Below are 16,582 nucleotides of genomic sequence, written 5' to 3'. Positions count from 1 at the left end.
GGGGGGGGGGGGGGGGGGCATCGGAATAATGCAAATCGTCAATTCCTCTTTGTATAGCCCTGCTACTGTTTCTGAGAATTCCTTTTCATAAACGGCAAAGCCATTATTCATTACCACTCAACATTCAATTTTAATCGCTTTGGACAGAGCCAATCGAAGTTCCGTGCGAACGCCTCGTACTATGAGCGGATATATGTGAACGGCACACTTCAAGTTCTTTATACTCAGCGCTGCATCGTGCATGCTCGTTTCAATGAAAGCGAGAATGAAAAGTGTACTAAGCGTTGGCGGACAACGCGGAACAGCGGTTACACGCTTGCGCACACGCAAATCCGTGCACAACAAGCAATTAAAAGCCTAACGCTATCCTGAAACCAAAGTCGTGCACGCATGCGCATACGCAGGAGACCAAGAAGACAAGACGGATAAATGATGCGATGAAGTACACGGAATTAACCATTGCTTATAAGCAGAAACTACCTACACTGAACACACACGGCCTGTCCCTGTCCATGGGCTGCCACTTATTCCTCCCGACTTTTACTATCCAAAGTAGTCGTTTTTTTTTTTTGCTTTTGCTTCTCTCGGAAAGCGGAACATTTTACATCCGTTTCGTGAGTGGATCGTGCACTGGGGAACACAACACGCGGGTATTTTGAACGAAAAACGAAGTGCACGTGTCTACCGGAAGCTACTGCCGAAAGCTGCTGCCACCTATCCGCGAAGAAACTATACGTTTTTAAAGAGAGTTTGCTTTCTTGCTCACAGGCGGCGCCACCATCAGTAAAATGTTGGGATTTTGCAGTTTCTGTCTCGCTCGACGGTCGACCCATGGCCGAACTCGAGTGCGCACCGCCCTCGAGTGGGGCCGTGCTCGACAGCAAATATTTCACAAAGGTTCTCTCGGTGCTCAGCTTTGAATGTGCTGGTGAATGTGTCGTCTTTGTGAGAAGAAACTGCTTGATTAGTCCAGCTGGAATGAATAAAAGTCTTGCACATAATTTGTTTTTCTTATGTTTTTGTTGTTGGGGCCGCCTTCCAGAAGATTTCCGGTCTATTTATACGTTGTCAGAGAAAGAACGCTATAGCAGACGACGCACCGGGAAGAGGAGAACACACACACATACGATCGAGCTTGTTTTTCACATTTAACCATGCATGTAAATTTTGTACTAACGTACTTTTTATGTCATTGAATTTCTGTGTAATTTTCTCCCTCCTCCTCTTTCCCACTATTTTTTTTTTTTACTACGCGAAACACCAGTAACGGCGTTGACCGAGAAAGCCGAGAACAAGAGAAAGCAACGCGCTGTGCATGCTAGAACATACGCGTATCTTGGCTTTGAGATGCGTCAGTGGATGGCTTCTGTCATCCTGCACTACCGAGTTAATGAGATCAGATTTTTGCAGCGGCAATTCACGTCTTGATGTACGTGGAATGCAGATAACCGTGTGGGCTATAAGTGCGTGCAGTTTATACCCCCGGTGACCAGTCGAAATTAATCCAAAAGCCGTCCACTACGGTGGCCCCTTCTTCCTTTTTTCTACTCCCTCCTTTAATTAACTAGCCACCAAGGTTTAATAATTTTGTTTCTTTCTCATATTCAATCATATTACTATCATTTTCGTGGTTCACTGAAAGCAATCAAGCGGGAGATTAATTGCGATTGATGATCGATCTGCAAATGCTTCCGTTGCCTAGGTTCTCCGCGGGTTCAGTAGCTCATGTCTGATCCCTCACTTGACACATGGAAAGAAGTAAACGTCAGCGACGGCCCGACATCCATTCTCGAGCTATTGCGGGGCTTGGGTCGCCTGGAATCTTCATGGTATCGGAGCCACATATCGGAGGCATGTGCGTTCCCTATACCCCCCTTTCCTTTACATAAAAAAATAAAGAACACTGCAGAATCTGCATTGGAGTAGTGCGAAAGCACGGATGCTGCTATTGGTTGGTTCTGGTTGCTTCTATAGTTGCTTAATTCACTTCTTGTTTACTCATTTTAGTCTCTGGTACTTTCAAATTGCACGCCAATCGCTTCCTATGCCCTTTTTCGGCTCTATTTCCGGTGACGTCACTTCATCTACGTCACATTAATTAACTTCTTATGTATTCATTTTAGTCTTTAGTACTTTCAAATTGCGCGCCAACCCTTCCTGTGCCCTTTTTCGGCTCTAATTTCGGTTGCGTGACGTCACATGCTCTACATCACATTAATTCACTTCTTGTTTATTCATTTTAGTCTTTGGTACATTCAAATTGCGCGCCAATCCCTTCCTATACCCTTTTTTAGATCATCGTTATCATCATCATCATCAAAACATTTAATTTTGCACCGAAATGAAACTCCTTTTTCGACCCTCCGGCACGCAGGCCTAAGGAAGTCCTACTCAGGAGACTCGCAAACTAAAGTCTGGTGAATATACAATTGTTGCTTCACGGCCTAATCCGCCAGGCGGATGGCTTGTTGCTGTTAAGCGGGGTTCTCGCTCCACAGCAAGGCCTCCCAGGCTTCTCTATCTATATTTTGCTCAGCACCCGGGCTGTCAGCACATTCCCAAATTACGTGGTCGAGAGTGCCCCTCTCCCCGTCTACTATGCAATACTGATCTTTCTCCTCTTTAGAAATTGTCATATATACCTAGAAGGGGCTTATATGATTTCCCCCTTGTAATCTTCTCCGCGTAATTGCCTCCTCATTTCCGAGGGAATGGTCGGGTGGCGGATAGACCCTCCTGCTCAGCTTATAATGTTCCGTGATCTCGTTGTATGAAATCAAGCTATCGTTCATGTCTATGCGAGAGGGCTCGACTTCATGTTGCGTGACGTCACAACCTTGACGTCACCCTAATTGACTGATTTAATTAACTATTTTAGTATTTAATTGATACCTTCAAATGTGGCGCCAAGGCATTCGCTAATGAGAGCATTTGCGCCTTTACTTTTTCATTTTTTGCCTCAAATAATTACCTAATTAGCATATTGGCCTAATTATTTTTTCACACACAACATTACGTCACCCTCTATCGATTGACACCACTCATTAACCTCTACGACTTCTCAATTACTCACACATTCGGTTAACACTGTTTTGCAAATTGCGCGCCAATCCTTTCCTGTGCCCTTTTCCGGCTTTACTTCCGGAACATGACGTCACATTATCTACGTCACATTAATTCACTTGTTGTTTATTCTTATCGGCCTAATTAATTTTTCTGCAGCAACATTATGTGACCCTATATCGATTGACACCACTCATTAATCTCTACCACTTTTCATTTACCCGCAACTGCTGCGGACACGATATTGCGGACGGGGTCAGAGGACGTGGTCTACGGACAGAAATCTGTGAACATAGCAAAGTAATTGCCAAACAAGCCGCCAACAAGTTTCCTAACCAACTTGTTGCCCAACAGCATGTCACACCGCACAAACAGCAGGGAAGCCGAACAGGTTGCTGCAGTGCTGCCTCGGTGTGACAGTGTTCAACCAAACAAGTTTGCCAAACAAGCCGTCAACAAGTTTCCGAACCAACTTGTTCCCCAACAGCATGCCACACCGCACGAACAGTCGGGAAGCCAAACAGGTTGCTGCAGTGTTACCTCGGTGTGACAGTGTTTGGCAACCAAAACAAGCAGGAAACAGTGTCCGTCAACGCTGTTCGGCCTGTTCGCTGGCCGGGCGAATTTCCGGACGACAACAGACCAACCAAAGTACTCATATTTGAGCTGATTGACTCATTCCTGCGAATTTTCTACTTGCAGATACGGTTTTCTTTTTTTGCAGAGTTTCCATGCAAACCATTTCCCACGTTGTGGCGTCTTGCAGGCAGCGCATTCACCCGTTGGCAAGGGCACGGAGCTTCGGCAACGGCGCCTCCCGCGGGTGGCGATGATATGCGCTTGCCTGCCAGCCGGCAAATATAGTGATGAATAATGTATTTGGAAGCACATTCCAAGTTAATGCTTTTGTTACTTTAAAGGTTCTTGATTGAGAATGGCAGCGGCAAGTTCCCGAATGCAATGCAGCAATGCCAACCACGGCCGGTCTCGAGGGAGAGCTAGCGCGCGCTCTCCCTCGAGACCGGCAACAAGCACCGGTGCCTGAGATGATGGTGGCGTCATCTCGGGGAGTGCATAAAAACAAAATGCATTGATTGTTTTATTATCTCCCGGTAGATGGCGAAGCCTGTACCGCTAACAGTAAATTCACGGGCGGTCTCGAGGGAGAGCGCGCTTTTTGCCCTCTCGCCTTAGCGGCCGTGTGCCAACAAACACCGGTGCCTATGATGATGGTTGCATCATCTCGGGGAGTGCATAAAAACAAAAGTCACTGGTTGTTTTAACACCTCCCGGAAGATGGCGACGCCTGTACCGCTAACTTGGTAAGTTTACGGCCGGTCTCGAGGGAGAGCGCGCTTTTTGCGCTCTCCCTTGCCGTAAATCAGGCCGTAAATCAGGCCGCAAAACAACCTGTGCCGTGCGCGCATGATAAGCTAATCGCGACTGGCGGTTGGCGAACTACCGCGATGGCTCAGTAGTTGAGCCGTCCAGCTACTGAACCGGAATACCCGGGTTGAACCAGACCGACGCGGCCGCATGCATTTTGAAGGAGGCGAAAAGCAAAGAAGTCAGCGTGCTGTGTGTGCGATGTCACGGCATGGTTCAGGTGCCCAAAGAGTAGTGTGACATATATTGCAGCATTCCTTTCAAATGCATCGCCGAGGCCCGATCATGTCACTGGCGTACTTTTTCTTGTTTTTATTGCCTATTAGTGTGAAAACACTAATCCGGATGTTCAGATGTTAGCAAGAACGTCTAACAATGGAGTGTCTGGAAAATAATTTACGCGGGTTTTTATAATATGCCTTTGGCAAGCTTGCATAATAATAATAAAAAAAGACAAAGTAACAAAAAGAAAAGAGATTTAACAATAAAAATATAAAACAACCAAATAAATGTGTTGGCGCCATTACTGTATGTTACGAGGCGAGTGTCATATGACCACGTATGACTTGCAAGTGGTTTAGTATGTCAACTAGACATTGAAGGCGTCATCAAGTTGGGACCAAGATGGCATGAAAAATAGTGCGGTATGTCGTAACTAGACATTGGTGATAAGTCATATATATCACAGTATTACTGGCAAGTCGTGCAGTATATATATGTTATAATTATAGAAACTAAAAGTGCTGTCGAAGTCATGTGATCAAGATGACTTGCAAAAGTGGTGTAGTATGTCATAACTAGGAAATGGCCACAGCAGTTGTGCATTATGTAGACCAAAAAAATTGATAACGCATGTGTATTTGTAAAAATGAATGTTGTAAATATTCTGTCATTTTTTAGTGCTGACAGGCATAGTTTATAGGCCGATGCTGCAAGAAGCTGTCAAGAGACCGGCAAAAGATGCTGTCAGTTTTAATCTTAGCTGTATAAGCGGCCTTTGTAGAAAAGCCAACGCCAAGAGGTTTGCTTTGCCCTACCGTGCGGCTCATTTTACGTGGCTGCCGGCAGTGGCTACTCGCCAGCATGTTCGCGAGAGGTATAGGATACAGTTAAATCGTTGTCAATGAAGTGAGATGTCTGCAACAGGTCTGTATCGGTGTATGTGTGCGGGGGGGGGGGGGGGGGGGGGTCAACTACATCACAAAATACTTCCACGCATCAGTACTTGAATTACACGCCTACGATAAAAAATAAAAATAAAGAAGACATAGAGAGAGAGAGCAGGCATCTACAAAATGACCGACAGCATTTTATACGGGTCAGTTGTGAATATACACACAATAAAAGGAGAATCGTGGGATTGTATTCTAGTTAATTTCTTGGTCTTTCTTGGGTCTTATATCATTGCTTTCAAGTCGTCTTGGGCAGTGACGAGCGCCGATGCTTTTTCTCTCTCATCTATTTTTTTTATTTTTAGTTTTAAAAGCGCCATTTTCGTTGAGAGTAGGCTTTTTGTCGCAATGTTTTCGTAGGCTGTAGAACTTCACCCTGGCGGAGTGAAGCATCAGACATTGCGCAGTCAAATACGCCTCTGGTGAATGTGGATTCGACTGTTTTTGCGTGGAATCGGCCCCGGCCGGACTCGAGTGGCGGCGTCGGCGGCACGCAATCGGCACGAGCTCGGTCCCTGGCGCAGTAGCATTCGTCGGCCCATCTGCCGGCTGTGTGAGCGTCCGCTTCGATGACGGGCTGCGTTCGTGGCGTCTCCGAGACCTCAGCCGCAAGGGATATATTGTCATTTTATTTGTTAGTAAAATTTTATCTTCCAGGTTTCTTCATGAAGTACTTAGATTGCTTTTATAGTGGGGTACAATTTAAATAAAGCAGCATTTGATAGCTAAGCTTCATTGCATGCCAGAAGGTTGCATACACCTCCGAGAAGCCACAACGGTGAACTATATCTGTTTTTATTTTTATTTTTACTGCATTAAACAACATAGAAACATAAAATTTCAAGCACCTAGAATTTTGTCTTCTGGCTAGTCTTTTGTTTAGGTGACAATAATATCAGCAGCGTACTATTTTCTTGTCGAGGAAGCATTCTGTGTGGCTGCCATGAATGTGCATGGTGTTGTGGATAAGTCGCAATAATACTCGGTTTCACAAGCTGTTTTAAGCACTACGAAAGGCAAGGCCGACCTGGGCCAGCCAGGGTGACGCGCACCACAGTTTGCATACCTTCCTGTGCGACGAGAATGACGGAGCACAGTCTTATCGTGGGAGCCATCCCGATTGACCCAGATAAGCCTTACCGTTTGCAGTGCTGCAAATGTCTTGTGAAACTAAGTCCAAGTTGCATAAAGTCTATCAGCAATTCTTCGCTTCCTCAGAACCAACAATCTTCGCACGCCAGTACAGGAAGGGAAACGGAAGGAGGCGTCGCTGGCAGTGTCAGCTGGTGCTGACAAGCTAGGCTAGCGCAGTGCATAAAATCATGAGACATGATCAAATTGGGAGACGCTGCCAACTCAAGCCCGTTGAAAAGGCCGGTCCTTTGAGCTGCCAGGGTGATGTAAACCGAACTCGCCGGCGCCCTTGGATCCCTAACCAAACATCTACTCCTGTAGGCCTCACAGGCATGCTCGTGCACGCTTGGTTCGACTGGGACTATAACCCCAACAGCCCGAGCTGCTAAGCCATACACGATGCCTCTCACCCTACATCTCTCTTCCCTCCCCCTAAAAGCGGGCAGGCGGTTTTCTTCTTCCCACCCTATAGCATCTGATAGTCTCGGCAGGTTGTGTTTCGCTCTGCTACCACCTACCATGGCTGACAGGCAGCGTGCTACGCCGGCTATGACGCTTGTAATCCAATAAGAAGCACTTAAGAAGTGCGCTCTATTCAGGGATTAGGGGTTAAGGGAGTAGAGAAGCGCGTGTACACGAAGAAGGATCCGCAACGGGAGCCGGTCAACGGGAGCCATTGCCCTTGTCCTGTCAACGTTAAAAGAAGGAGCGCGTGTATTAGGGTAAATATTTGTGTATGAGGGTAAATAAAGTGTATTAGGGTAAATATATATAGATCAGCTGACCTAGACAGGAAACATAGATGACCTAGACAGGGAAGGCAGAAAGGTAGGCCTAAAAATCAATATGCAAAAGACTAAGGTAATGTTCAATGGCCTAGGGAAGGAATAGCAGTTTAAGTTAGGCAGTTTACGTTAACTACTAACTCTAGGTGACCTGAGGGCACACCATCAGGTATGGGGTTACAGCAAACAATGTTCAAAGGCAGACAACTACGGGAACATATCCAATGGCAAGACTTCAAACTGAATAACCGTCCAGACAACCCGACTAAGGTAGGAAATAGCGTCAGCAAGGACACATCTCCGGACCTCACACTTTGAAGGAACATAGAAGCTTTAGAGTGGTGAAATCTGGAATCAAACCTGCCTTGAACTCTGGGGGATGAACTGCAAAGAATTATTGATGACCTAGACAGAAAATGTTGAAAAGTAGTCTTAAAAATCAATATCCAGATGACTAAGGTAATGTCCAACAGCCTCGGGAAGGAACAGCAGTTTACTTTAGGTAGCGAAGCACAGGAAGTAGTAGGCGAATATGTCTACTTAGGACAGGTATAGTAACCGCAGATCCGGACCATGAAAGGGAATTAACAAGGAAAAGGAGACTGGGATGGAGCGCATTTGGCGAGCACTCCCAGATTACGACTAGCAGCTTACCGGTATTGGTCAAGGGGAAAGTATACAACAGTTGCATGTTACCAGTACTTACCTATGGGGCTGAAACGTGGAGGCTAACAAAGAGGGTTCTACTTAAGTTGAAAACAACGCAGAGGGCTATGGAAAGAAAAATGATAGGGATAAAGTTAAGAGATAGGAAACGTGCAGAGTGGGTCAAAAAAATAACTCAAGTTACCGACATTCTAGTGGAAATTAAGAAGAAGAAATGGGCATGGGCAGGACATGTAGTGCGAAGAGAGGATAACCGATGATCGCTTAGGGTACCTAACAAACTGGATTCCAAGGGAAGGAAATCGTAGCAGGGGGCGGCAGAAAGTTAGGTGGTCGGATGAGGTAAAGATGTTCGCAGGGGTCAAGTGGATGCAGCTGGCACAGAACCGGGTTAATTGGAGGAATATGGGAGAGGCCTTCTCCCTGCAGTGGGTATAGTCAGGCTGGGGATGATGATGATGATGACGATTACAGAAGAGTTAGAGATTACACAGTAATGAGGATCACTTTCTCAGTCGGCCGCAGTTCCTGTAGAATTCCATCAATTTCATGAATTCCCTGGTTGTTGAGCCGCTGACGTTCCGTGTGGCCAAATCGAGTACGGCCTTCGATTCCGGCGTGTACCGGAGTCGCAACTCTATGCGAGGCCGCTTCCGCAGTTTCTGGTATTCTTCCACTGAATGTACTGCAGATAAGTGAAACAACGCCATCTTTACACCTCCTAGAGCACTGCCTTAAAACGGGTATGGCACACGCGCTGCAGCGAAGAACTCACAGCTGTGCCCGGTTGTACTGCTGACAGATTGCATCCCAAGCATTTTTTTTTCCCCCTGAACGTCTCTGTAGTCAATCCGCTTGGTATATAGACGCAGGGCTGCCCTCGAATGCCTTCCAGCAGCTTTTCCGCCAGTGTCTGAAACGTGCGCGCGCGGTCGCCGTCTACACTGCGCGTGAGGAATGCCTGGGATTCGTGGCCGACGCAGCAGACGCGATTCTATTTGCGCGTCGGCGACGTTGGGTCGCGTCGGCTCGCGCTCGCTACGTCCATCACGTCGCGACCGTCGTGATAGAGCTCGATTTTTCGCCGACATAACGTCGCAGAGGGCGGCGTGCGCGCGCGTGCGTTACGTCGGACTATATTGAGGCCTTTACTCTCAGGTAACAGATAACAACGCGCGTGGCGTCTAGCATGTAAGCACCGCCATCCCTCTATCGCTCGTTGCTGGGGTAGATAAGATTGATCTATCGAAGCAATATACTCCGGAAACTTCGCCGCGAACGCACGCTAAAATTACTTGATGATCCGCGGAGCGACGTGCACGGGTGGGCCCGTGTAACGAATGGGAAACTTCAGTTCCCCCAGAAGAATCCGACTTTGCAGCAATTTTGAGAAGGTAAGGCCAGTATAACGGAGTGGTCGTCCGCGGAGCTAAAGCCACCAGCTATAGACACGAGCCGCCATTTTCAGAATTTTGAATCGATATCTTTACTGCGCGATTTAAAGCGAATGTCTCCGTGCACAGGAATATGACTTTCAGGTGAGTTAGACGTCAAACCACGAAACACTTGCGGTGTCGCTATGGTCTCGCACCCAATGGTAACAAAGGTCAAGAACAAGGTCAAATGTCAAGGTCAAGGTCAAGGACAAAGTGATAAACCATGACATGACGTGAACATATGGTTCGGTGTCACGTGAGAACTCACGTCACATCGTGACTCAGTATATAAAGTGGAGCGTGCAGCGCGCCAGGGCGTTTTGTTGCAGCATAGAGGCCGAGGAGAGGGATCGCGTACACACTAGGTTTAACCGTAGCTAAAGCACCAGCAGATTTTTCTCGTGGTATTTCTTTATATAACTGATTTATCCTGTTAACAAAATTGTCGGGAAATTCATTTTCGTTTTACATTTCAGTTGTATACATTTACGTTCGACCAGTTCGCAGTCCTGAACTTTAAAATCCATGTCGCCTTCCTGCTTTAAGCCACCAGTAATCCAAACGTTCCTTTTTTCTTTCTTTTCTTGAGAGCATCGCCCGCTGATTCATTCTAATTGCATTTACTAGGCCTTAGCACTACGACCTCGGGGAGAGTGACTGCACCTTACGGACATCCGGATGGATACTGGATAAAACACACACACACACACACACACACACACACACACACACACACACACACACACACACACACACACACACACACACACACACACACACACACACACACACACACACACACACACACACACACACACACACACACACACACACACACACACACACACACACACACACACACACACACACACACACACACACACACACACACACACACACACACACACACACACACACACACACACACACACACACACACACACACACACACACACACACACACACACACACACACACACACACACACACACACACACACACACACACACACACACACACACACACACACACACACACACACACACACACACACACACACACACACACACACACACACACACACACACACACACACACACACACACACACACACACACACACACACACACACACACACACACACACACACACACACACACACACACACACACACACACACACACACACACACACACACACACACACACACACATGTGAAACGTATAGTAAAAATGTTTTATTGATTATACAGCTTCCCCGCTCGGTGAAGATTTATCTTCTTGGTTAAATTTCTTTTCGCACCTTTGAGTTATAGACACCCTCATCTGGCTTCAGTGAATATGGTGCCGCCTCTTGAGTTATCAAAAACAATTCCTTATATGACTAACTTTTCCAAACTTGCAATGTAAATCGGTTCATTGGAAAGGAATGAGTGGCGGGCTTCGGAGTATTTTCGAGCACCGTGGGGACCTTTAACGTGCGCTGACATCGCACAGCAAACTGACGCCTCTCCGTTTCGCCTCCATCGAAGCGTAGCCGCTAGCAGTTTGGTTCGAACCCGGCTACACCGGTTCAGTAGCCAGGCGTCTTAAACACTGAGCCACCGCGGCGAGGCGAATTGCTTTCTCTATTTGCTATACAAGCCCGTAATCATCATCATCATCACCACCATCATCATTTATTTTCCAATATGTAATTGAGGGTCCCCAGTCGAAATAGCTGTTGAGAGTCAGTCTGCTTTTCTCCATTCAAAGTAGGTAACTAAAATTTGACCCTCTACGTGTACTTCCTGTCATTTAGAGCTCTTGATTTCTCCATCCTGGTTTCCTGCATACTTTCTGGTTAGGTTTATATTCTTTCTCTGGCACTTTGAGCCAACCATTTTTCTGGGTTAGGTACCTTAGCTGCCCACCTGTTGTCGTTCTATCTCCTCAGAAGTTTTTTATGCGGCGTTTTACATTGAGCTTCCCAGAGGGCTTCCGACAATGCCCAGATCTCGTTTATGCCTTGTTTGCTGTTTTAATATGGGCACATATAATTTTAATGTTCCGATAGCTATCTGATTTGTCTCTAAATTTGATTGAACACCAGGCCATAGGCACTAAGTCGCGTTCCCAATAGTAAGGCGGGGCATCATTGTTCCTTTACAAATACCGCTCCGCTTTTAATATCCTTTTGTCCCTCATGGTCCTATATGATGAATTATAGCGGTACCTCCTCTTCCTTTTACCCTAATAGTTTTTTTTTTTTTTTTCATGCTTGCGCATGTATATCTTTCGATTGTTTACGCGCATACCTCTTAATATTCCTATTTTGACAGGCTGGGGTATTTTAATTTTGTAAGCATATGATCAACAGAATCATTAAATATTGTAACGCCTGACTTTCTGGCACAGAAAAAAAAAATACAAAGCCTGGAACGTCTCCGTCTTCTGCGCGAGTATTAACTAGTTCGTAAACCTGCCTGCGTATCTGCTAGCAGTAGAACATCACCAACATACGTTTTGCTTGGGAGCCTCAGCTCTACAACCATTCCATCTAGTTTGTCAGAGATTACAACCTAGATTACTTTCTTGTAACTTTACGCATTAATCATATCTTAAACGATATTAATTGTGGACAGCAGCGGTGATATGGAGAACCCAGCCACGGTCTTTTCTGTAATAGCTTGTCTACAAAATTTCAACTTTACTACCTTGGTATATTTCCTTTATCAGATGTGTTACCTCCTACCAATACCTTCATTTTTGAATATGCTCGACAGGGGTCTCTGTTCACGTTATCACACGCAGCAATACGAAGGTGAAATACAGAGACAAATGAGCTGTTTTCACCCTGGATATTTTTATACATCTGGTAAAAGGTTTCCGTCTCGGCTCGTATCGCTTCAGAACCAGTTACTGAGTTTCTCACAGTATTTATTATTTGTTACTTTTTATCGATGTCTGCATTTATAATTTAGCTGCGTAGCCAGGGTTCATGTACCGAAGTTATCGTATGTCAGAATAACGTTATGTTGACCCTATCTCCTTTTCCATCAGAAATAAAATTTATTGTTGTCCGTCAGCAGCTGATTAGAATCCGCTTACCTATTTGTCGCGGATGTTTCCAGTGCTTTTAATAACACTAACAAGTAAGTGGAATTATTAGCCTTATTAAATTAGTCTATCCCTGTGATTGTGAATTTGGGAATAGTTGCTTCCGCCCTTTGCATTTAAGATTGTCCAATTCTAAGCTGTTTTTCGTTACGATGTCCAGGGCTGCTCCTCCATGCAGGGACACAACGCTGACATCACTCCTATGGGAGTCAGCTATAAATAATATCGTGTATTGCGCCGTGTAAGCCGCTTTAAACAGTTTCCGCTAGCGTCTAGATTCAATTCATGTTTTCTTTCATTCTTTTTACACAGGATGCCCGATACGCTTCCACAATATTTATAACCACATTGTATCGCTAACATCTGCCATCCAGCGATCAGTGTACGGCTTTTTTTTTCTTTTTTTTTTCTTGCATGAGCACCTGCTTATTTTCCGATAAGTGTCCAATTTTGTTCTTTGCCTATTTCATCTTGACAAATCTGTGACTTCTTAGCCTCTTTGTGCTGTTTCAAAGCAACCCTCTGTCGTTCGATTGCCTCCTTAATTTCCGCTTTCCACTTGCGTGCCGAGCGCCAATGAGCCCCAAGCGTCGAAAGGTGGAAGCATCTTCATTTTCAGCACCAACTCTGGTCGTGAACGCTTGCATATCAATATCAGTAGAGCAACGAAGACAGAGCACGGAGGAACACAAAGGACAGACAATCGCTTGCCTTTTCTGTGGGCTCTGTCGCCATGCTGCTACGCGCTACTGAAATTGATGGAAAGCCAACTATCCCGACAGTCTGTCCTCTACGCACGTAAGTGATGTAAACATATATGCAAGCCGCGCTTGGTTCTCACGCATGCGCAGTACGGCTCCGGCATGCGCGCTTACGACTGGCAAGACTCGTTGGACTCAAGCCTTGTCTTTAATACCTTTGCGAGTCAAATTCAAAGCTTATACTTCCAGCTTTGCTTCCGCCTACGAAAGGCTCACAAATATGCTGCGACTAGTGATAGCCGGTCTTTTAACCGTCTCTTTCAGCAATAACATTAGAGAGACTTAGCTTACCGTGATCCGCGATCCGCCACCGTGACTTTCTACCGCGCTTGAGCGGGGCGCTGCAGGCTGATTGGTCCCAACGCGGCATATCTGTATGCCGACATCTAGCATGTGGCGCCATCTATTGACATCAAGGGAGGTCTAGGCATGCGCAGTGGAACGCGCGATGGCGGATCACGGTAGCGGATCGCGGATCACGGTAAGCTAAAACTCCCTATTATCGTGAATTCGGGTAAACGATTAGTTGTCGCTGAAATTCGCAGCATTTTTTTATGGTAGCCTGCTGATGTTTTTTTTTTTTTTTCTAGACGAAATAAGATATTTTTTTCGCCGATTTCTGATCTCTTCGCCCTTCATTTGTGAGCGTTGACAGACCTGCTCCCATTGCGTCGAGTTGGATATTACAACCATGGTCCTCGAACCCTAGGGACAGCCATGCAAGTTTATTTCCCTTACTATAATGACCCTTGATACATCTAACGTGTTCCTTCATGCCAACTAAACGGGTCACAGAAAATTCCGCTCCATGACAGGCTATAATGCGCGCGAAGTTTCCAAAACACTTCGTCTATGGCAGTCCGTCACGTGGGTGTCGCGTGGCACTTGTCAGCGACCGGCCGCTCGACCAAGTCACGTCAACACGCATTCGTGACTCCACGACTGCGTGACTCGAGAGGAACTTGGCAAACATGCGCCGCGTGCCACCGCCACCGCACGCTGCCCGCCTGCCGCTCAACTTATACGGAAGCACGCAGGCCGCACATACTTAAGGCCGAAACACAGCGCTCTCCGGTCGCTCCCGGGGTATACCCTCTAAATGCCGACTGCTAATAAAGAAACAATGACGAAAACAGAGAACAAGCGAGAGAAAAAGAAGTAGAGATGAAAGGTCGAGGAAGAAGGAGCGGGAAGGATGGGGAGGGCGTAGACACAGAAGTGGAGCGTATATTCATGAAGTCGCCCGCGGCTCGCCCGTTAAGTCTCTCGCGTTCTGGGATCATTCTCTGGCATGTCCGTTGCTACCGCTCGTTTTATACGACATTGCTCCCTTGTTTGGAAGCCGCCTCGGAGCGGCAAATTACGAACGCTGCCCCTTTTTATTTATTGTTTTTCTATCAATTTTTTCCCACCGCGGCAGCTAAAGCTCTCCACCATGTGGTGACCCTACGCTGAGTGCATGCAGCCTTCATCCTCCATTCGTCTCTCTCGCGCGGCGCCACTGCCGCCGTCTCCAATTGAGCCGTTTTTCATCTCGGAAGCGAGCCCAGTGTCGCGAGATTGGTCACGAATCGCCCCAAACCACGTTCGCTCTGACGGAGCGAGCGAGGGTTAGGCGCGCGATTCGGGCGGTGCTTGGATGGCTTGCCAAGAAACAGAGTGAGCGCCAAGAAGAAAAGAAAAATGTTGACTGCTTGCTTTCGCATACATACCGTGGGCATGGGCGGCCGACGAGCAAGTCGTCCAATAGAATCGAAATGAAAGGGAGCGAATAACAACATAATAAGGAGATAGCTTTGTTTCTTGATCTTGGCCCCCGATGCTTCTCTATACGACACAGCGGCTCGGCTATCTCTTCGCTTGGGCTTGTCCCGGCGTCTTTTATCGTTAGAGGACACCGCCATCGTTCAATACACGTCGGCTCCTCGTATACCCAAGTGAGCTGGAGGAATGAGATCGTGATGCTGAGGAGCAAATGTAATGTCAGCTCCTCAGAAGACGATGTGCTCTCTCTCCGCAGTAGCCTGTTCTCGTCCGCTGTCGTAATCGTAACTTATATGCCAATTGAGCTGGCGGGACGCGCGAACGCGGCGTGATAACTTTCTGCGTGATCGGTCACGATTTTCCCGAACGGTCGATTGTTGTTAGAGTTAACTAAGCGTTGAAGGCCAGTGTGCTACAGCGCGTCCTGGAAGCCATTGACCCAGCTTTCCTTTTTTATGGCGACGCGTAACACGAGCGCGTCGGCACGATTTTGCAGAATGCTTAGTTTTGTACCATGCACGATTACTATTCGCGATTATTCCTTACCACGCTTGCTGGTGAGCTTTCTTTCTTTCTTTCTTTCTTTCTTTCTTTCTTTCTTTCTTTCTTTCTTTCTTTCTTTCTTTCTTTCTTTCTTTCTTTCTTTCTTTCTTTCTTTCTTTCTTTCTTTCTTTCTTTCTTTCTTTCTTTCTTTCTTTCTTTCTTTCTTTCTTTGCTGCGCACGCCCATATAGACTATCAAATAGCCACCGTGACTGTATGTGCCATTTATTACGTTTAGTACACTAGTGATTGGCGTATTAAGTTAAGACACTTGGATGCGTGTTTTCCCAATTATTTTTTTGGACGGCCATATTTAGTGAGTTGTGTCCGTAATCACATCTAAGCGCTATGCTATCATCAGATGAGCTTGTTTATAATCCCTTGATTATGTATGGCTCACCCTAGCTACGGTGCAAAAATAAGGGGACGTGAAGAACAAGGCAATAACATAGATAAGGATCTAGGGTAATCTACTGAAAACAAAAGGCGTAAACCTCCATTATTTCGTATACTCGTGCAGTTGTCGTCTATCTACATTACATGAAATCTTTCTTATCATACGAAAAGCTGTTGCATCGCGATGAAATATGCATTCAGTACACTTTCACCAGTGAAAAGGTACTGTAGAAGGCCGAATAATGTTCAGAACAATGGGTAGCTTACTGACTAAAATTCGGTGGAATAAAATGATCTCATTATATACTACCGGTTTAATAAAAAGACCATGTACCTCATATACTCATGTATGTAACTCATGTATGCAACTCACATACTG

Source organism: Amblyomma maculatum, chromosome 8 (genome assembly GCF_055883805.1).
Source record: "Amblyomma maculatum isolate TAMU_Amacu chromosome 8, ASM5588380v1, whole genome shotgun sequence".
Classification (NCBI taxonomy): Eukaryota; Metazoa; Arthropoda; class Arachnida; order Ixodida; family Ixodidae; genus Amblyomma; species Amblyomma maculatum.
The sequence above is the reverse complement of the archived record's forward strand: the minus strand, read 5'-3'. Positions refer to the sequence as shown.